The sequence below is a fragment of the Glandiceps talaboti genome, chromosome 6, assembly GCF_964340395.1.
Source record: "Glandiceps talaboti chromosome 6, keGlaTala1.1, whole genome shotgun sequence".
In the NCBI taxonomy this organism is placed as follows: Eukaryota; Metazoa; Hemichordata; class Enteropneusta; family Spengelidae; genus Glandiceps; species Glandiceps talaboti.
The window spans coordinates 17,957,526-17,972,539 of NC_135554.1; the positions used below are offsets into that span (position 1 = coordinate 17,957,526).

Below are 15,014 nucleotides of genomic sequence, written 5' to 3' on the forward strand. Positions count from 1 at the left end.
TTCAAATTTTTTGTTATAGTACAATTTTTGTGTTTTGAAAATCCTTGTTTTTTTATTTGAACCCAATTATCAGTGCTTGCTTGTCTCCCAAGAAATCCATTGACAACCCTCCCTGGATTCAGAGTTATTAGTTTTACAATACAAACAGTAACATCATGTATGGTGGGTTATGTGTTGGCATATTAACTTGATCAAATAATGCTTGCCACATCAGATTTGGTGTGCTGCACCTTGACCCCACACGACCTCGATTTTACCATTCTTCCAGAGGGATGGTTGACTCTTCTCATTGAGGGACCCAAAGCAAACTAAACTATCTCACTTTCCATCTAAAATTATGTAAATAAATTTATTGGTGCATGTAACTTTCTTGAGATTGTAGATTAGATGATGAAAATAATCTGTGTTTGTGTATTCAACTGATAATCATTATTTATTTATTTATATGGATTGTCCTTTAGAAGAATTTTTACAAACTTGTGTCATGAAAACTTGTCTCCTAAAAAGTCCAGTGAGGGACATCCCTCATGGGTTCCATTTTATATATATCATGTGCTGAAGGTGTAAACTTACCATATCACCAATTATTCTTCAAGAATTCATTGTAAAGTTATCCCCACACTGGCCACCCTTCGGAACTTTCAAACCTATGATGTTGAACATTTCAGGTGCATTTTTCATGGCTTGGCCACAGTGCCTTAGATAAATGTGTGTATGTATCTATGATAAACTATACTTCAATAAATTAAACAAGAAGGCCATCAGGAATTAGTATTACCATTTGTCTGACGTTGAAACATTTTATCTTGTAAATGCATGTTTTTTTATTTTATTAATTATAAAATATTCCATCCAGTGAACATATTACTTTAGATCATATTTTTGTGTTGAAGTTGAAAAAGAAGTTTTTTTTCATGCAATTTTGATATGATAACAGTTTGATATCAAAACAAGAAAGATGTATTTTCAAATAATTTCATTGATGAAATTCACTTTGTTAAGACATGTATAGCAATTACAAGAGTACCATAGACCAGATTTTAAGATTTGGTCTGACATTCAAAATTTACACAGAAAGACCTGCTATAGATGACTTATTTGAGTGATTCATGCATTTTGTCAAATACCAGTAGATGTAGATATGATATATACTTTTGCAGATTAGATAGACTTAAAAACAAAATTGTTGACAAGCCAAAATTTGTAGTGATGATGGTGGTGGTGGTGGTGGTGATGATGATGATGATGATGATGACGATGACGATGACGGCGATGATGACGATGACAGTGACGCCAACGATGATGATGATTGTAAAGTTGGGATGATCAAACTGTTTACAGATTGGTGGTTGTCATTCGTAATTAAGGATGACAAAGCAAGGTCAAATTTACAGTTAAACATAAAGTAAGGACACACTCTTGTAAAGACCTACTATGATGGACTTGCTAGTAACAGGAGTTCAAAGTCTGCGGTGAATGTTATCTTTCCCATAGTCTTACACTAGTATTACACTTGTAGTTGAGTGTTTGGTTTTCTAAGATAGACACAAACTAAAACTATTGTCACAACATGTTGATATGACAGTGATAAGCTATTAAATGGAGGTTGATTGAATTATAGTCACAGTAGGGCTGCGTCTCTGAAAATTAGTTTATTTAGAGCTGTTTTTGGACTTCCAATGTTTACACTATGTTAATCACAGGGTGATTACAATCACACAACAGAGGAACCACTAACACCCACTTGTGTAATCTACCACATTGAAGAACAATAGATTTAGTTTGCATCTATCTTAGTAAACTGATGGCTGGATTACCAGTGTTGTATATGACACAATACATATATATTAATATATATGTTTATTTGCATTATAGTCAGAACAAGATCTGTATTTGGTTTTTCAAGGAGAACTTTCAAATTAAAGTTGCATTAGCTGCAGTTGGAATGTTTTTTGTTTTATTTTTGAAACTATTGTTAGATACAATAACATACTTGTAATATTGTACACCATGAACAGTATTCAGTATTGCATTACCTGTTGATAAATGTCAATTTTTGTAGCTGTATACACTATTATAAATCAAATTGATTTTTGAGTCCGCACCCAAAAATTAGCATCCTCAATGGCAATCGCGATTTCAACCTGTTTTGTACTGCTTATGGATAATATCAACTGCTGATTAACATGCAGTTTCCACAAGTAGTTGACCAATTTTTAATGAATATATCTTTGGTTATTTGATGAACAAAATGTCCCAGTTGCAGCTAGTGCAGGTGTAATACAAACTGAAATGAGTTAAACACATGTAGTGCTACCAGCAACATCATCTTGTCTGTTAAAATTGTCAAGGAAAGACAAGACAAAAGTGTAATTCATTCACAAATAATGAAGTGTGTGTTATATTGAAACCTCTGTCTTTGTAATTTCTCTACTAAATGCAAAGAAGTGGATCATAGTGATACACCCATCTTTCACTGTAAGTAAACACTGAATGTCATTTAGTATATCTGACCATTCTTTTATTTTATATACTTTCGTGACTTTTATCGCATTTTCTGAACTGATTTAGGTTTTCTGCATTCCTCAATTTTCATGACAGCTAAGAGAAAATTATTTTATTATTTTAATTAATCTACCATTTTAGTATAAGATTGTCAATATTTCTTTTTTGTTTAAAAAAATATTTTGCCATATGTATTCTTATTGTATGTATGTAATAGATTCCATAATGTGAAATTTGATTTTAAAATGACTTTTCTTAATGCTAAGAAATTTCTCTCCAAACATTTTTTTTTTTCATTTGACAATTTGTCTTTCTTTTCTTATTAAACCCCAATCCTAGAAAAGAACTCTTTTTGAAAAAATATCATAATTTTTCTTTGTGACTCTACATTTGCAAAACATCTATTAAAGACAAATGACGATTAGAGAAATCTTTGAAGCATTTCCTAACACAAAGAAGGCTTAAAATGATGTGCAATACAATACACTCTAACATAATTTCTACTTTATGATAATAGTTGGTTTCTAGACATGTTCACAACAAAGTAATAAATGTGTCATTTCATTTTCAGTGGATCATAGAACCCAAATGATCAGAAACTAATCCCTGTCGCTTGTTTAAGAATGGCTAAAGTCCTTTGGGAAGATTTGAATCACGACTGTGCCTCAGTCAACCCAGCTGTATAATTGGGGACCTGGTAGGATAGCATTTGCAATGTGAATGATTTAATCCTATACGCTTATATACAGGCTGCAATGGATTGTACACTCCCTAGGGAGTTGAGGAAGGGAAGGGCTGTTGTGCCGCTATAGATCCGTGCCAGGGGTAATAATTGTAAAGTGCTTTTAGCACAGAGTGGGAAAGTGCTGTATAAAAACCAACATTATTATTATAATTATACTGACAAACTGTATTACAAGTAGTGTCACAGAGTGTGTGTGTGTCAGCTGTGTTTCTCAAACATACATTTAATGATAAATGCATGGGGTTCATAATTTAAATCAAAACTGATGAAGGAGACTGCAGGTTGTCATCAGGAAATGCCATTTTAAAATGATAGTAATTGCGTTTCCATCCCAGATTCTTGTATTAGTGGTATCTCATAAGGATGAGAGAAAATGGGTCTTTTGTCTAGATGGTTTTTCTATAGCTTAGTAACTTTACGTATTGTCATTTTGTACGATTTCCTTCCATGTATAGTTAAATGGACAAATTCTACCGAAAATCTAGTTAAAATTTCCTGCTAGGGAAAGCATGAACAGTGTATGTCAGTAGTAATCCATCACACACTGACAGGTGGTTGTCATTGGTTACTTCATTCAGTTTACTACAAACTCAAACTCCAGTTGGAAAGTAAGTCACGCGAGGACACAATAACATCATCACATTTCTATTAACACTCCAATAGCATAAACTACCGTTGTCTGTGGTAAGAACGGAATGCTGTGCTAGAGAAATCCATTTGACGATATGGTGGGGAGAGAGATTGTAGAAAACAAGCCCACATGTAGAATTTCTAGACTAGTTTTTCTGTAGGTTCAACAACCGTTTTCCACACTTTAATCCTCATCCACACTGGTTGGTTGACTATTTGTGAAATAACAACTGTGTTGTGCCCTTCTAACATTTGTAGCAATTATAAAGTCAATCAAGTAGTTCAAGATAGATGTGGGATGTCTGCATGTTACATGTATTAGGTACCGAATAATTGAATTTGATGATAGTTATTTCACAATATACCGTTGTGTAAGAGTATATTCAAGTATAAAACACAGGGTAGTTGAAATATCAAAACTAACACTTCAGTGTACATGTGAAGAGGTGTGTAAATACAATATTTTTGGATTGCAATTTTTAGCCAAAAAAGTGATTTGTAATTTACTGTATTATTTGAAAACTTAGATGTGTGTATTTTGTGTTGTAATCAAAATATCTGTATATAGATGTGATGTCATTCAAAGTGCCTTTCACACCAGTAATAAACTTTCTGAAACAACACAATTGAGTGTCATGTGTCATAACATCCTATATTTTGTCATATTCCTAAAAAAACCTTCTGAAATATGTTTCATTTGAATACTAATTGTGAGCAAATACATAACCTATAACATACAATCTAATAGTCAGCATGTAAAATGCACATACAGAACGTGTGCTACTCACAGGATTAGAACACATAAAATATAATCTAGAGTCATCTTGACTTCATGTAATGTCCAACACAAACCATGTTATGTTTACATTAGTATTAAAGGTAAATTACAAAAAAAAAGTCAAGACAACTCTTGACAGTCTAATAAACCAGGTGTAAGGACACTATTTCTGTCAGGTTCCTACATTGCTCCTACCATATCAGCAGAGCCATAAGACTTGATAGAATCATTGTGTTTTCAAGACACACTTAATGTCATAATTTTCATTCTCATCCACCAATGGTCTTTAATTAAGCATATAGCAGTAGGCTTACATGGTAAAAAAAAAAAAAAAAATCCTTTTAAAAAAACTTTTACATTCCAAGACAAATCAACACTATAAATTGAAATAATACAACCACATTAGACTTTAATAGCTACCAACATAATACAACCTCTATGTACTATTTAAGTTTAACATAGTCTACAAGTATTGTAACTGCAATGCGCTACACAAAGTTGAATATTAAATCATAATGTTATAAATACACATGAGAAGTGGAATGTTGCAAAATGGTCACTTCTTTTCAAATAGTCTCAAAATTTATTAACATGCCTTTTCCTGGAGTAAGGATCCCCTTTGCATCAAATACATAATTAAATGGATTATCATCTCCTTCCTTTGATGATAATAAAGGAGTTGAAGGAGGAACACCACAGCAATTGGTGTGAATTATTTTTAAAAGAACACAAAAGACTATGATAATGCCTACGATGTATTCATGTAGTGAGCTTTGTGCATGGTTAGTCTAGCTGCTAGACCTCAGGCTTTCTTCTGAAAGGTGCAATCGAGGGTGAATGCCTTCACCCTCACCAGTGACCTTTGGTTGCCTTCACGGTGAGCAGAATAGCCCAAGGGGTCTAGCAGGAAGACTAACGCATGGTCAGATTATACTCTACATCGTAGGATAATTAAGAAATGGATCTATACTGTCGTTGACCTTTAAAACCACTGGGAAAGCTTGAAGCAATAACATACACAATTAGTGAAATATTAATACAAAACTTGAAAGACAGAGAAAGATCTACTGTTATATGCTTCAATGGGCAATTCTGAGAGTTTAACAATGTTTAAATACTAAATTACAAACGTCTTGTAGAGCAATAATGGTCTTCTGTGTCTGAATCATCACTACCAAATGTATAGACAATGTGGTATGTATTTTCAGAGTTATTTTCCCCAATGCGCAATGGTATATCATTGAAGCCATGCCATATGTGTACATCATACTTAAAATGCATAGCAAAAGCTTCAACCATTATAATATCCCCCCATTCAGTATAATTTATCATTTTATCGATATATTCTTCCAATGTACATCCATTGTACTCTTCAAAGCATGATCTTTTGTCTGACTTTGAACTAGTTTCACTGTAAAATTCCTTACACAAGTAGAATCTCAAACAATCTGCTAATTCTACGAATAATGCATTTCGAATATCAAATAAGTCAGGATTAAGTTGGTCTAAGAGGGCTCTAAACAAGCAATCCCCATCCCCACCACAATCTAACATCTTTAAGCCAACTTTTCTGAGGTGTTTTGCAATGTTTCCTTGTTTTTGCTTTCGGCTTAAATGTAATTGTTGCAAGTCAGATTGAAGTTTTTCAAAAGCTTGTGTTGCTTTAAATAGCCTAACTGTTTTATCCTTGATTTTCACCCCAGTTAGTAAGGGTTTCAGGGGGTCGATTTTAATGCACTTTCGAATATCTGAATCTTGTTCGAACTGGAAACTCAAACAACATAGTCGTCCAACAACATTTGCATCCATTTTTAAATGCTTTCTTACATCATCTGTCATAAAATCTTTCATGACCAGTCTAAGTTGTGATATTATGACGCTAGAAACCTCCTCTATTGGATGTTTCCCTTTCCTGAAAACTGATGATGTTATTTGAGACAAAAACTGTGTATACAGTTTGATAGCTAAACTGCAATACTTAACACCCTTCCACTTTACATACAACTTCTTTTCCATAGCATCCCTTCTAGCCTTAAAAAACCTTCTTAATTCTACTCTGAAATAATCATAAAAAGTTGCCCAAAATCCAGTTTGTGTTAAATCTGGTTTCAACCTCTCGCCAAAATTAGCAGAGATCTTTTCTATGTTAGTTTCACTTGATGAATATAAAGGTTTCAACAAACCAGCTCTGATAGCCTTTACTTGAATAACATCAACCAACTTCTCGGTGAGATATTTCGGTGAAAACGGAGTTTTCGTTTTTCCAAAGAATGTACATAATGTCAAATTCAACTCCTGTCTGAGATTTGACAGGAAAACGTCTTTCAAAAGATCGTCATCTTCGTCTGAAAAAAACTTTAATTTCTCTTCCATTTCATTTGAAATTTTGTCAGTATAATATTTTTTAAATGATGTTTTAATCTCATTAATCAGTTCTGTAAAGGGTAAGGGGTGCTTTATGATATAGCCATATACAAAATTGAATAGTTTGCATTTGCCAGCTCTGCCATTTCTTTCAGGATTAAGAATTTCCTTTGTCTTAATCTCTGGGCCCTCCTTCTTTCTCCATTTGGACAGAGCTTGTGTTCTGCATTTCTTAAGATTTTCTAAGACCTGAAAGATAATAAAGAAATATGCCATTACATCAACATTAAAATATTTACTAGTCAACAGAACCACCATCACTTTTAAACCCCCACTAGCTGCAATGGGGACTTTTTTTCATCAAATAACCAAAGAAATATTCACTAAAAAGAGAAAGTGCACTTTTCAATTAGTAATTAGTAGTCATTACTAGTATGCATTTGCAAGCAAAAGCGTAGTTCCAGGGCACAGTTGGGGACATGAAGAGGCGATGATGTTTGGATTGGTGTAAACTGGCCGATAGTGGATATATTGAGGGTAGGATAGTGTGGTAGTGAAACAAGGTTACATACCTAAGGGTTGGGAGACATCTGGTATATTACAGGACCATGGTAGCTGTAATATGTTTGCATGACATGGGCATTTCCCAATAGGTGAGTGTGCAGATTTGACATAGATGTGGTCTATTACTAGGTGCCTTTGAGTGTGCTGGCTGTTTTAACAACTTAGTTGAATTGGAAGCTGGACAGTGAATTTCTCAACTGGGTGAACTTGTTGTGCTCGGAGATTGTCACTGAGGTCTCCACAGATGACACTGTGGTAAACATCGATTGTGTGCAAGGATGCAATGAGTTGGCCAAGATTGCTAAGGAACAAGCTGGTTTGGTAGTTTGGTATGTAGAAAACACGCAACCCCACCTAGGACCTGCACAGGAACGACCGGTGTCGAGATCCGTTCACATCTGAGCAGCAGACGTATTTTGTTTTAGAAATGACGACAAGGCGAACATTCGAACAAATATTTTATGTTACAGCAGTCGATAAAGTCATATCCAAATCGAAGTTTGTTTAGGGCGATGTTGATCTGTCTGACGTCGCTACTTGCATTCAAGTTACAGCGGAGATCAAGCGTTCATAGAAGTTGTATACTATTGGTAAGTGATGATAAATCGAAATTATATCAAAAATACTTGCCGAAATAGAATATTTATACTAAAAACATGGCGGTCATAACATTGAACGTCATTTGACACGTAGGTATATGTCAAACGTTCAAAGGTTATTAGTGCGATGCGACGAGGTGGTTACTAAGTTACACGGTGCAACTCATGAAGCAACTCAAGAAGCAACTTGGAACGAGTCGCCGAAAAACCAACATTCAATTCACGTAAGATGGTCTCCAAAACCCTGTTCTAACAAAACTGGGCCGATCGGAATTTAAAACTAAAAACTCATCTATGGTTGCTGTAAACGAGACCTCCAAACAGTCATCACCATTACTTCTATGGAACATTTTTCTTCAGTGTGAACTTGTCAAAATAATCCATGTCAAACATTTCTAGAACTCAGAACCCCTTTGGGATTTACTGTTTAAAAGTAATTAAAAGTAATAATGTAAACATCGGAATGTCTTCAAAGGTCATGCATGTCATGGGTCATGAAACGCTATGGAGTTGGTCATTTCCCTGATAATACAACTGATTTAAAGCTAAAAACTGGTCAAGAAATTAGGAATGCAGTATGACTTTTACCAATTTTAAGCATAATTTTAAAAATGATGGAAATATTCTGAGCTATTATTGCATTGCAGCAAAATGTACCGCGTGACAGTATTAATTTTGAGCCCTGTCCCTCATCAAACCTCAACGGCTTCTGCCATGATGAAAGACACATGCTGCTCTGACGTAACAAAGGGGTTGGGTGGGTGGGTGGGTGGGTGAGAGGGGGGGGGGGGTTTAGACGGCGGTGTTCTGCCAACGTTTCCAACAAAGTGGGGACACAGGCCCCTTGGTTCCAAAAAGTGGTGTCATTTGACAGGGAGTGGGGTCAATTATTATTGTTTATGAAATATTCATATAAATTATCTCAGACCACTATAGAGATACTGTGGTCTGAGATATTCCATTACGTATAGACCATTACCTAACAACATAAAAAAATTCCATTCATAATAACAGTTCCCAGTAAGCTATTTTTTGAAAATTGTGTACTACACATTACACCTTAGAAAAAGAAGGCAATTAAGATTATGTAATTTTAAGTTATATATATATATATATATATATATATATATATATATATATATATATATATATATATATATATATATATATATATATATATATGAATGATATATTGTTTAGAAAGATTGGACAGCCAGGTAGTCACAATTTTTAATCTGAATATCAATGAATAGCAGTGCTAAAATGTATAATTCCCTTTTTTCAGACAAGGACAATGAACAACTTCAAAATAAGTCACAGTGAACATATGATTGAATAAAAACTTTGGGAAATCCTAAACTTGTAACCACTTGTTTCATTTTTAAAATTGTTAGTACACTGCTGTGTTTATCATTCCCTCTTCAAATTCATGACATTTTGAAGAAAAAAAATCCCTGACTTTAAAAAGTACCAAATGTGAACGAAAAACTTACAAATAATAGTCAAACAAACTTTAAAATAATTTATTTTTTATTAATTAACCGGACCGTTACTGGCTGTGTATCATGATTTGGTCCTGCTATATCAAATGACAGCATAGTTACGTACCGTAAACTTGCAATGATACGGAAAGCTGACATTAGGTGTCCTTGAAACTCAGAACTTGAATCTTTAACTAAAACTATCAACAAAGTCAAAGTTGGGATGCTCTGTAAATATTACATTATTTTTTTTCTGATTTGCACAACAAGTTCGTTCTTCATGTCTGACCGGGTGCACATGCATCGGCCGTCTATAGTGGCCATGCCAGTGATTACGCATTGATTCAGTGCCCAACATTCACATGTGTCACTAGCACTGTCAACATCATGCAACACGATCCCCTAACACAGCTTTTTCGGAATCAAAATACACATGTACTCATTTAATTTAACCCATCAACAAATGAAAATCACAACCTGTCCCATAAATTTGGTTCACAAAGGCTTCTGAGGTGTGGCATGGCAGATAAATGTTCCGGTAGCAAGTTCAGTGTTTCGCACACGTCAGTGATTAGGTCAGAGGTCACGACAGTGACAGTAGACAAAACATGTGACGAGAGACGTCCATTTCGACGTCTCATCTAATCCCTCTAATGTTTTAATTTGTAGATTAAATTATGAAAGTTGATCTTTTTGTGGCATTTTTTATGTTAACGATAGAACTGCGCGTTGTCACTGTATCTTATATGATGTCAACAAAACTTTCCCTTACGCAGTCAGTATACTTCTTGTGCGATTCACGTCGGAGCCTAGCCTGGTCCGGCCGTGGACTTAGATAAGTTTGATGTCTGCCGTAAAATGAATGCGCCAAAGCGACGCAAGGTGGGAAAATTATTGCTTCATTTGTAATTTTAGGGGGCCAATGTCGCAAGGTCGTGGCCTCGGCAGAACTGGCCTAAGACGCCATGGGGAACCTTACAATTTTGCTGTGCTCAGGGGTCGGTCGGAAATAAAAAAACTTTTTTTTTTCTGATGTCGGAGCTGCAAATTAGGGTCGGTCGGGAGATGAGAAACAGAAAAATAAAAAGGGCCGCCCTAAGATACAGTGACAACGCGCAGTTCTATTGTTAACATAAAATGCCACAAAAAGATCAACTTTGATAAACTTAATCTACAAATTGAAACATTAGAGGGAGCCGGGAGTAGAGGAGACGTCGAAATGGACGTCTCTCGTCACATGTTTTGTCTACCGTCACTGTCGTGACCTCTGACCTACTCACTGACGTGTGCGAAACACTGAACTTGCTACCGGAACGCGGAACATCTATCTGCCACAGCTCAGAAGCCTGAGTAAACCAAATTTATGGGAGAGGTTGTGATTTTCATTTGTTGATGGGTTAAATTAAATGAGTACATGTGTATTTTGATTCCGAAAAAGCTGTGTTAGGGGATCTTGTTCCATGATGTTGACAGTGACACATGTGAATGTTGGGCACTGAATCAATGCGTAATCACTGGCATGGCTGGCCACTATAGACGGCCGATGCATGTGCACCCGGTCAGACATGAAGAACGAACTTGTTGTGCAAATCAGAAAAAAAATAATGTAATATTTACAGAGCATCCCAATTTTGACGTTGTTGATAGTTTTAGTTAAAGATTCAAGTTCTGAGTTTCAAGGACACCTAATGTCAGCTTTCCGTATCATGTTAAGTTTACGCTATGTAACTATGCTGTCATTTGATATAGCAGGACCAAATCATGATACACAGCCAGTAACGGTTAATTAATAAAAAATAAATTATTTTAAAGTTTGTTTGACTATCATTTGTAAGTTTTTCGTTCACATTTGGTACTTTTTAAAGGGATTTTTTCTCTTCAAAATGTCATGAATTTGAAGAGGGAATGATAAACACAGCAGTGTACTAGCAATTTTAAAAATGAAACAAGTGGTTACAAGTTTAGGATTTCTCAAAGTTTTTATTCAATCATATGTTCACTGTGACTTATTTTGAAGTTGTTCTTTGTCCTTGTCTGAAAAAAGGGAATTATGAATTTAAACACTGCTATTCATTGATATTCAGATTAAAAATTGTGACTACCTGGCTGTCCAATCTTTCTAAACAATATATAATATACTCTGTAGAAATGACTTAAAATTACATAATCTTAATTGCCTTCTTTTTCTAAGGTGTAATGTGTAGTACACAATTTTCAAAAATAGCTTACTGGGAACTGTTATTATGAATGGAATTTTTTTATGTAGTTAGGTAACGGTCTATACGTAATGGAATATCTCAGACCACTCTATAGTGGTCTAAGATAATTTATATGAATATTTCATGGACAATAATAATTGACCCCACTCCCTGTCAAATGTCACCACTTTTTGCAACCAAGGGGCCATTGTCCCAACTCGTTGGAAACCTTGGCAGAACACTGCCGGTCACCCCCCCCCCCCCTTTGTTACATCAGAAGCCGTTGAGGTTTGATGAGGGACAGGGCTCGAAATTAATACTGTCGCGCAGTACATTTAGCTGCAATGTAATAATAGCTCAGAATATTTCCATCATTTTCAAAATTATGCTTAAAGTTGGTAAAGGTCATACTGCATTCCTAATTTCTTGACCAGTTTTTAGCTTTAAATCAGTTGTATCATCGGGGAAATGACCGACTCCATAGCGTTTCATGACCCATGACATGCATGATTCCGATGTTTACATTATTACTTTTAATTACTTTTAAACAGTAAATCCCAAAGGAGTTCTGCGTTCTAGAAATGTTTACATGTTATCTGGTGGATTATTTTGACAAGTTCACACTGAAGAAAAATGTTTCATAGAAGTAATGATTTATATAAATGAAAAAGTTCATCTCGCACACTGATGACAATCACGTAAGTGTTTCAAAAAGTTACACACTGAAGTTCAAATTGGATAACTTGAAAAAATTGTTAGCGATGTCAATGCCACTTTGATTAATAGGACGAATGCTTTAGTACTCCTGATAAAATCATACAATAGTTCATGGCTACAGACATACACCCATCAGGATGATAAGTATTCAATCATCTTCTTACAAAGTTGTTCTACGGACTTGTCAACCTTGCTAAAATGAAGGAAAGAGACTTGTAACAAGGAATTCAATAAAGAGAAGAGAAAAGAAGTTGTAGAGAGACTGACAGGACAGAAAGGACAGAGAGTAGAACTGAAAAAATACAGATTTTTTTTTCTTGCCCCCCCTTTTTTTTATTTCGCCCGCCCGCCCCACCTGACTTTTCCATTGGAGATGAGAAACAAAACAAAAAAAAACCTCACCCTTATATGATGTCAACAAAACTTTCCCTTACGCAGTCAGTATACTTCTTCTGGGATTGACGTCGAGTCAGAGCCTGGCCTGGTCCGGCCGTGGACTTAGATAATTTTGATGTCTGCCGTAAAATGAATGTGCCAAAGCGACGCAAGGTGGGACAATTATAGCGTCATTTGTAATTTTAGGGGGCCAATGTCGCAAGGTCGTGGCCTCGGCAGAACTGGTCTAAGACGCCATGAGGAACCTTACAATTTTGCTGTGCTCAGGGGTCGGTCGGAAATAAAAAAAAACTTTTTTTTTTCTGATGTCGGAGCTGCAAATTAGGGTCGGTCGGGAGATGAGAAACAGAAAAATAAAAAGGGCCGCCCTAAGTAGTTGTTTACGCCGTGGGAGCCAGGCACTATCATTCTTTGCAGGATGCTGTGTCTGCTGTTGCAGAGATGACGCTACACACTGTTTGTAACTGCTGTTAAAGTACAGTGTTAGTAAGTGTTCTTTTGTAAATGTCTGTGACAGAAACAACCCAATTGTTGATCGCACTTTACTCGATTTGAAACAGTTTCTTCGAAAACTATAGGAGATTAAGACGCATGCATGCACACGGACGAACGAAATCAATATTCGCTCTTAACTTATACCTATCGAGTGACCGAAATGAAAATAGCCGTAAAATTGAGTATATGTAACTAGAAATTCTACGACTGAAATTGTAGCAAATATGCTGTTACTATTTTGTTAATATTCCGTTCGTGATCAACTGTTGAAAGTTGCAACATTTTCCTTGTCCAAAACAGAATGAACACCATTCATAATCGACGATATGTATATATGCCATAATTCCCTACCTTGTGAATCATATTAATTATCAACAAAAAACAAAACAACAACAAAACAATTACCTTTGCTAGGACTGGGACTGAGAGACAGACTAGATGTAACTTGAAACTCCAAGTTACAACACTCATTCACGAATGCACACGTGATAGTTTTGGCGGGAACGTTGTTACCCTGATTCCCGGAAACACAGCTATATTTAACCATATGTGTCATTTTCGTTCCCAAAGTGCTTTGCGCTAACACTAAACCTTTCATTTTCATACTCGCTGGGCCACAGGGGACCAGGAACCGTGTGACAAACAAAACAAAATAAAACAAACAAAACAAATAAATAAATAAATAAATAAATGAAATTATCAAATCAATGACAAATGAACAATCAAATGAACGACAAGTATAGGGACAAATAAAATAATTAAATAAACCAGCAAATAAACAGATACTCCTGGGGGAATACTAGATAAGCTTATGGTTTGTTTTTTTCTATACCCACTATATTTAAAAAAAAACATATCTAGTATAGTTTATTTATTTATTTGTTTGTTTTGTTTTGTTTGTCACACGGTTCCTGTGTCCCCTGTGGCTTGGCCAGAGGTTACCGTGCACCCCGCTCCCCCCCCCCCCACACACACAAACCAACATACATATTATTTGTTCATTGGAGTCTCAAAAATTTTAATGGTCAATATTTTGGGATGCACTACCTGTTTGGCATCGATTTCGAATTACATGCCCTGCATAGAATGCATATGGCATCGAAAGGTTGACGGCATGGGTAACATAGTGTCTTCATATGACACAAACAAACAAGAACTTTATTATCCGTTATATATTTGAAAAGGTGGGAAATTTTCCTTTCTAATGATATGTTTGCCAATACATATGCCAAGAACATTTTGTGGAGGCTGTAGAAAATAAACACATTTTTTTTTGATAAGAAACATATTCTAACAATCACAAAACCATGCGGCTGTATTGATTACATCACAGGGTACAGTGAACATGTAATTGACAAATTGATTGATTGATTGATTGATTGATTGATTGATTGATTGATTGATTGATTGATTGATTGATTGATTGATTGATTGATTGATTTTGGTGACGATATAAAACTTTTTCCTTCTTTCCCTGGCTAGTCTTTTTCTCTTCCAGCTGTATAAGCCTGTCTTATGATTCTTTCTTTATTGACTAAATAA

General features: G+C 35.3%; 1 protein-coding gene across 1 annotated transcript in view; it reads left to right on the forward strand.

Moving 5' to 3' along the window:
• Positions 1–15,014, forward strand: part of LOC144436772 (U6 snRNA-associated Sm-like protein LSm4) — a 134,802-nt gene that overhangs the window by 35,181 nt on the left and 84,607 nt on the right. The gene's annotated exons all lie outside the window — the stretch shown is intronic.